The sequence below is a fragment of the Triticum dicoccoides genome, chromosome 5A (assembly GCF_002162155.2).
Source record: "Triticum dicoccoides isolate Atlit2015 ecotype Zavitan chromosome 5A, WEW_v2.0, whole genome shotgun sequence".
NCBI classification, from domain to species: Eukaryota; Viridiplantae; Streptophyta; class Magnoliopsida; order Poales; family Poaceae; genus Triticum; species Triticum dicoccoides.
In genome coordinates, this window is record NC_041388.1 from 558,452,313 (window position 1) to 558,459,347 (window position 7,035).

Genomic DNA, 7,035 nt, shown 5'->3' on the forward strand with positions numbered 1-7,035 from the left:
AAGAGTGCTATAAAATGTTTACTCCTGTTACTTAGTAGATTATGATGTTTTGTCATTTTTGTCACATTTGATGTGTGCTTCATATGGGCATGAGATCTACATGTGTTTTGAACTATGTCATGCCATATTTACAGTGGAGTTTGTCTTGCATTTTAGTGATCAATGTGGTGACTATCACAAGCATGCAAAGTAGCCGTCATGATATTGCTGATTTCAGGGTGTTAGGATTTTGCTAAGTCTTTTGCCTGCTGTTATTTTGATGCCATGTAAATATGATGCTACAGTGAGATCCATGCTTGTTTTGAGTATCTTCAGTAAGGGTGTTTTGAACATATGGTTATGCTCTATCCATCCGTGCCCCTGTTTGCAATTGTGGATTGCCCTAGCATGTCTTAATCTTGTTCTACTTTTGCTACAAAATGTTCCTCCTAGATTGTTTACATGTTAATCAATTTTTCCATGGTTGTTACTAGTGATCCATGCATGCTATGAACTTGCTCTTGCCATGGTTAGCTTCACGAACATGTCATCTTGATGTTGGTATGTTTGTTTTGACATGCAATGCTTTGTGGTGAGTGGTTTGAGCTTGCAAAGTTGCCTTCATAATTCTGTTTATGCCATGCTCTGTTTTTCTGCCAAGTCTGAACCTGTTAATAAAACTTGCTATGTTTACATGGGTACCATCATATCTTCTGTGCCTTTTTGGCTCATGATCAGTAAGGTAATTTTGTTCTATGCATTTAGTAGAATCATGCCATGGCTTTTTTTCTATGATATGTTCCTGTAGCTTGTTGTTTGCTTGCTCTAAACATGGCTTCCTGATGTTATTTCTGTCATGTTAGTAATTTCTCAGTCTGAGAAGCTGATATCTTTTGCACTTTTGCCATGCTTGTTTGAACCTGTTCTATTGTGATTTAGCCGTAGCTCAGCGTTCATGTTTTGTCATGCATCTTGAGTACATCACTGCCTTATGCTTTGTTCCTATGTTGGGGTGAAGTAGCTTAGTTTCTTGTTGCATTCTAGATGGCATCGTGTTGTTAATCGCGGAATTGTGGCATTCTTGTTTTGCTTGCCATTTGCAAACCGTGCGTCCGATTCCGGTGATCTTTATATCGATTTCGACCGAAATCATCTCATCTTTCCAGCGGAACACTTGGTTTGCCAAGTTTATGCCTTGATCAATCTTTTCCTTCCGGAGCACGCATATGCATTGCATATCATGTCTTGCATATCATGCCATGTTTTGCATCGTGTTGTTTGTGCATTGCACCGTGTTTGATTGTTGGTCCTTTGCTTGTGTTCTTGCTTTGGGTAGAGCCGGGAGATGAGTACGTGATCAAGGAACCTGTTGAGTACGCTAACGAGGATCAAGCTTTTGGCAACTCTGAGAACTTTGCAGGCAAGATGACCATACCCTCGAAATCACTTCTATCTTTGCTTGCTAGTTGTTCGCTCTATTGCTATGCCACGATGCCTACCACTTGCTATATCATGCCTCTCATATTGCCATGTCAAGCCTCTAACCCACCTTTCCTAGCAAACCATTGTTTGGCTATGTTACCGCTTTTGCTCAGCCCCTCTTATTGCATTGCTAGTTGCAAGTGAAGATGAAGTTTGTTCCATGTTAGAACATGGATGTTGTTGGGATATCATTATTAAATATTGTTTACTTTAATGCATCTATATACTTGGTAAAGGGTGGATGGGAATTTGCCTCACCACCACCTACCTTTTCCCTTGGGAGTCGCGCTCTCGAGGGTCATCTTTATTTTAACCCCCCCGAGCCAGTGCTTCTCTAAGTGTTGGTCCGAACCGAGCCGCCTACGGGGCCACCTCGGGGAAACTCGAGGGCTGGTTTTACTCGTAGCCTGTCTCATCTGGTGTTTCCCTGAGAATGAGATACGTGCGACTCCTATCGGGATTATCGGCACATCAGGTGGCTTTGCTGGTCTTGTTTTACCATTGTCCAAATGTCTTGTAACCGGGATTCCGAGTCTGATCGGGTCTTCCTGGGAGAAGGGATATCCTTTGTTGACCGTGAGAGCTTATGATGGGCTAAGTTGGGACACCTTGCAGGGTTTGAACTTTCGAAAGCCGTGCCCGCGGTTATGTGGCAGATGGGAATTTGTTAATGTCCGGTTGTAGAGAACTTGAAACTTAACTTAATTAAAATGCATCAACTGCGTGCGTAGCCGTGATGGTCTCTTTCCGGCGGAGTCCGGGAAGTGTACACGGTACTTGTGTTATGCTTGAATGTAAGTAGTTTCAGGATCACTTCTTGATCACTTCTAGTTCACGACCGTTGCGTTGCTTCTCTTCTCGCTCTTATTTGCGTAAGTTAGCCACCATATATGCTTAGTGCTTGCTGCAGCTCCACCTCACTACCCTTCCCTACCCATAAGCTTAAATAGTCTTGATCTCACGGGTGTGAGATTGCTGAGTCCTCGTAGATCACAGATACTTCCAAACAGTTGCAGGTGCCGATGATGCCAGTGCAGGTGACGCAACCCAGCTCAAGTGGGAGCTTGATGATGGTCTTGTTTGTTGTGTTGTTTTGTTTCCGATTGATCAGTAGTGGAGCCCAGTTGGGACGATTGGGGATCTAGCATTTGGGGTTGTCTTCTTTTATTTTGGTTCCGTAGTCGGACCTTGATTGTATTCTGTATGATGTATGTTTAACTTGTATTTGTGTGAAGTGGCGATTGTAAGCCAACTCTTTATCCCTTCCTTATTCAGTACATGGGATTGTGTGAAGATTACCCCTCTTGCGACAAACCTACCATGCGGCTATGCCTATAAGTCGTGCCCCGACACATGGGAGATATAGCCGCACTGTGGGTGTTACAAGTTGGTAATCAGAGCCTTCCCGACTTAGGAGCCCCCTGCTTGATCGAATCGCTGACGTTGTTGAGTCTAGAACAAAATGTTTTGAGTCTTAGGATTATATATATCGGAGAGTAGGATTCTTTTTACTCCTCGGTACCTTCGTCGATCTAGTGAGGCCTCCTAACGTAGAGTTTTTACTCTTCTCTCCTCAAATTTCACTAAAAAAAATTTAGGATCACGCGGGTATCTTGGAATCGTTCCGATGGTTTTGTGACGAGAACAATGTTCTTGGTGCCTCCTGACATTTAGGGGTTGTGGCAGTGTCCCGGGCAGTTGAGATCCGAGGTGTTGTCGTCACAATTTTATCGTTGCAGTTCTGGAATACCTGAGTTCGCCGACATCAAAAATCTCTTTTATGCAGTTGTTGGTGAGATAACCTCGACGCCACCCAGTACTGGGGCGGGAGTTCGGGAGTATTGCCATAACTCGTATAACGGATGCTTTTTGAAGGTTGAGGTACACGATTTCTGAAGGTTTCTGGGTTATTTGTTGAAGGATGGATATAGCTGGATGCAGGAATTATTAGTTCGGGTGAGATATTATGCTTCCCCTATATCCCCAACACCTGATTGCATAACCAAAATGTTCCGGGAGTTTATAAGTGGGAATTCAAGTATCACGTAGGAATTCTTTCCAACAGACACATGATATGATATGGGATCTATCATATGTTTGTTCCATCTTATTCTACAAGCCAATCCTTTGTTTTGTTTTGGTTTGTGGTATTAGAGTTGTATCAACGTCAAATGTGCATTCTATACCTTTCCTAAGCGGTGTTCTCATACTCCTATGTGAATACCAATCCTTCATGATAATTGAGATTGTCATGTCAATCCTTTTCAACCGGTGTGTTTTCTCTTCAAGTGGATTCGATCATTTTGACATCCGCAAGATCACCTCTCGGTTTTTCCCAATGTTGTTCATTTCATCTGTCTCCAAGTTGCCTTGTTTTCCCACCCACCCACCCCTTTTCCTTCAAGGACTCGGATTTCTGAATCAAGTATCCATCTTATGGGTGTGAAGTTTGTTCATTCTTTTCCATCAATGTTCTTATCCGGTGATTCTCAGGAAAATACTAACGAAGCTTCAAGTGTTTTATTCTTCATTCTTTTCTACTCCGGTGGATTTAATTCAAGCTTTGTCGAGCATATCCTCTCCTCATTTCAAATGATTTTCTTATGCCGGTGCACTTGTTAATTATTCACCACTCGTTTTCCATTTGTTCCATTGTGCTGAAGATATCTCAGAAGATTTGTGTCTCCTTTATCAATCTGTTCAAGATATCTCGAGGTTGTTATCTCTTTTGAGCCATTTAATTCAACCGGCACATTATCCCTTTCAAATCGTCAATAGTATTTCTCTTGAGTGGGCCCTAACCCACAGGTCTTTTCCCAGGATCTTACCTGACTCTTCTAATTTTTCCGGAGTTATTTTCAAATTCATTTCAAAGTTTGATGTAAGAATGACTTGTCATCAGTCAAATGTCTTTCTCCAAGATCTTTCAAATTATTTTCATTGTTTGTTCAACCTTTCTAATTTTCATCCCAGAGTATCTCAACAATTCATGGTGGTGTTTCTTATCGTCATTCTCAATATTTGAAGACCGAAGAAGAGTTTTTCCTCCAAATCTTATCCGTTCTCTCAGATATGCAAAGTTCAAGCTTGCTACCATCCTCTCATAATTTTTTTCGATTGTGAGAATTCTTTTCACCCATTCGGAACATTTCATGAGTTGATTCCATTTCTTTCCTCCGAAGGCCATCTTTTCAAATATTGCTCATTCTTAGCTTTCAGCTCTCATTCTCCATATCTTACCGGTGCATCATTCAAGTATTCGCTAATCAGCTCGGGATCTATTCGTTCACTTGCATCTAAATTCTCTCAAGTATCTTTGTTCATTTTCTAATTCTTCCTGGTGATTCGTTCTCTTTTCTTCATTCGTTTTCAATTCTTACGGTGGAACATTCAATATTTATTTTCCTTCATTATCATATCAATTCATTCGTTGCTTCCAAATACTACCGGTGGTTCATTGAGTTTACGCTGTATCTGTCTTAATCCTTTCTATGAGAATAAGTAGCATGCCAAATCTGTTGCTTGTCATCAGTTTAAATTGGTGAAGGATTAGCATAATGTAATTCTTATTCTTGTTTCATCCAAGTGATCAATTCCTTATTCCGGAGGTTCATAAAAAATTCTCGGTTTCAACTGTTTCATCTTTTCTTCCTTGGAGTTCCAACCTCTCTAAATTATATCATCACGAAGATCCATCCAATCATTGCCAGGCTTGAATCTTATTCTTTTCATCCTTCACTTCTTTGGATCATTCTTTTATTACCGGAGTTCTTCATGGAGGTTCTACATGAGGGTTCAGCAAGGATTTAATTCCTTCTCGAAGTGCTCATCAAGATTCTTTTCAGAGGATCTCAAGTATTCTTCATCTTGCATTCCGAAGTACAATTCCTTATACCTTATCTTTTCAGGTGGTGTTATGTCATTATTGACAATTTCCCTTCGTGTTTCATGATTCGCAAGTTGTTAAGAATGAGATATTTAAACCAACCAATCACTTCATTGGAGTTCTCTTGGGTGATATTTCACCTAAAGTTTTCCCTAAGGATTGTTACTATTTATGGTGCTTATAAATGATCCAAGTTCTTCATTTATCCTCCCGGTTAAATAAGTTTCTCGTCTCATTGTTCATATCAATTCAATCTATCGTTTCCGTTAGTGGCAGAATTTCACCTCAGTTTTGAGATGTTTTTCATAATCCCACAACAAGCTTACTCTTTTCGTTGTTGGTTTTCCAACCACTCCGTTCGTCCCTTCTCCTAAGGATGCCTTTTCAAGCTCTTTTGTGGCAAAAGTGGGCATTTTCTTCTCCATTCTTTCGTTCCAATGATCTATCTTCTATTCTCTCTTCCGGAGGCATTGTGATGTTGCTCTCTTCACTCATCATCTCGAATTGTGAGAATCGTGTTCTTTTCATGCTTATCCATTTAACCGGACTGTGGTGTCCTCTGCTCAGGTTCTTTTCAACTTATCAAGTCTTGCATCTCTTTTCAACCGGGGTGTTGTCCGAATTTGTTCTTCCTTGTTCCTCTTTTCTAATGGAGTGTTTTCAATTTCGATCATCTCCGTTGTATTCTTTTCTCGAATTTTTTTTACCTCTCAAGGTTCTTTGGTTTCACTCGTTTGTCAAAGAAGTAGCTTAGGTTTACCTCTTGTCTTCCTCTTCTTTTTCCCTCCGGTGCCATCCTAGATCTCGGGACAAGATCCTCTCGTAGTGGTGGAGTGTTGTAATGCCCCGGATACAACTTTCCATATTTGTAACTCCGACTCTTGCCTTTTCCGGAGAGGTGTTGTGAGATTCCCTTCGTGGTTGGGTTTTTGTCTTTCTTTTTCTTTTGTTCATGTCATGCATTTCATATCATGTCATCATGTGCATCGCATGTGCATTCGTGTTCGTCTCATGCATCTGAGCATTTTCCCCGTTGTCCGTTTTGCAATCCGACACTCCTACTTGCACCGGTGCACCCCTCTTGTCTTTTTTCTTGAGAGGGTGTTGAACGTTCTCGGAATGGACCGAGATTTGCCAAGTGGCCTTGGTACACCACCGGTAGACCGCCTATCAAATTTCGTCCCATTTGGAGTCCGTTTGATACTCCAATGGTTAACCGGGTAACCGCAACGACCTTGTGTGTGTTGCAGCCCAACACCCCTCTGAAACGGCCCAATCACCCATCTAAACCTCTTCCATGTCCCCCGTCGTCAGATCACGATTGTGTGGGCGAAAACTACACCTCATTTGGACACCCCCACCTCCTTCTACCTATAAATATGTGCCCCTCTCCGAAATTCATGGTCAAACCCTAACTATCTTCATCCTCGTGCCGCCGGACACGTCCACCCTCACGCCCGGACGTGTCCGCCACCGGCTCTGCCCAATCGGGAGCCGCCACCTGTCCGCGCCGCGCCGCACTTCGCCACCCGCGCACGCCGCACTCCGCCGCCTCGCAGGCCTTCCCCGCCGCCTCCTCGTGCCACGCGCTGCCGCCGCCATACGCTGCCTCGCCGCCGTCGAGCTTCGCTGGCCGTCGCCGTCCACCACCCGGGTGGGAGCTCTCCTCGCCAGACGTCGCCTCCCGG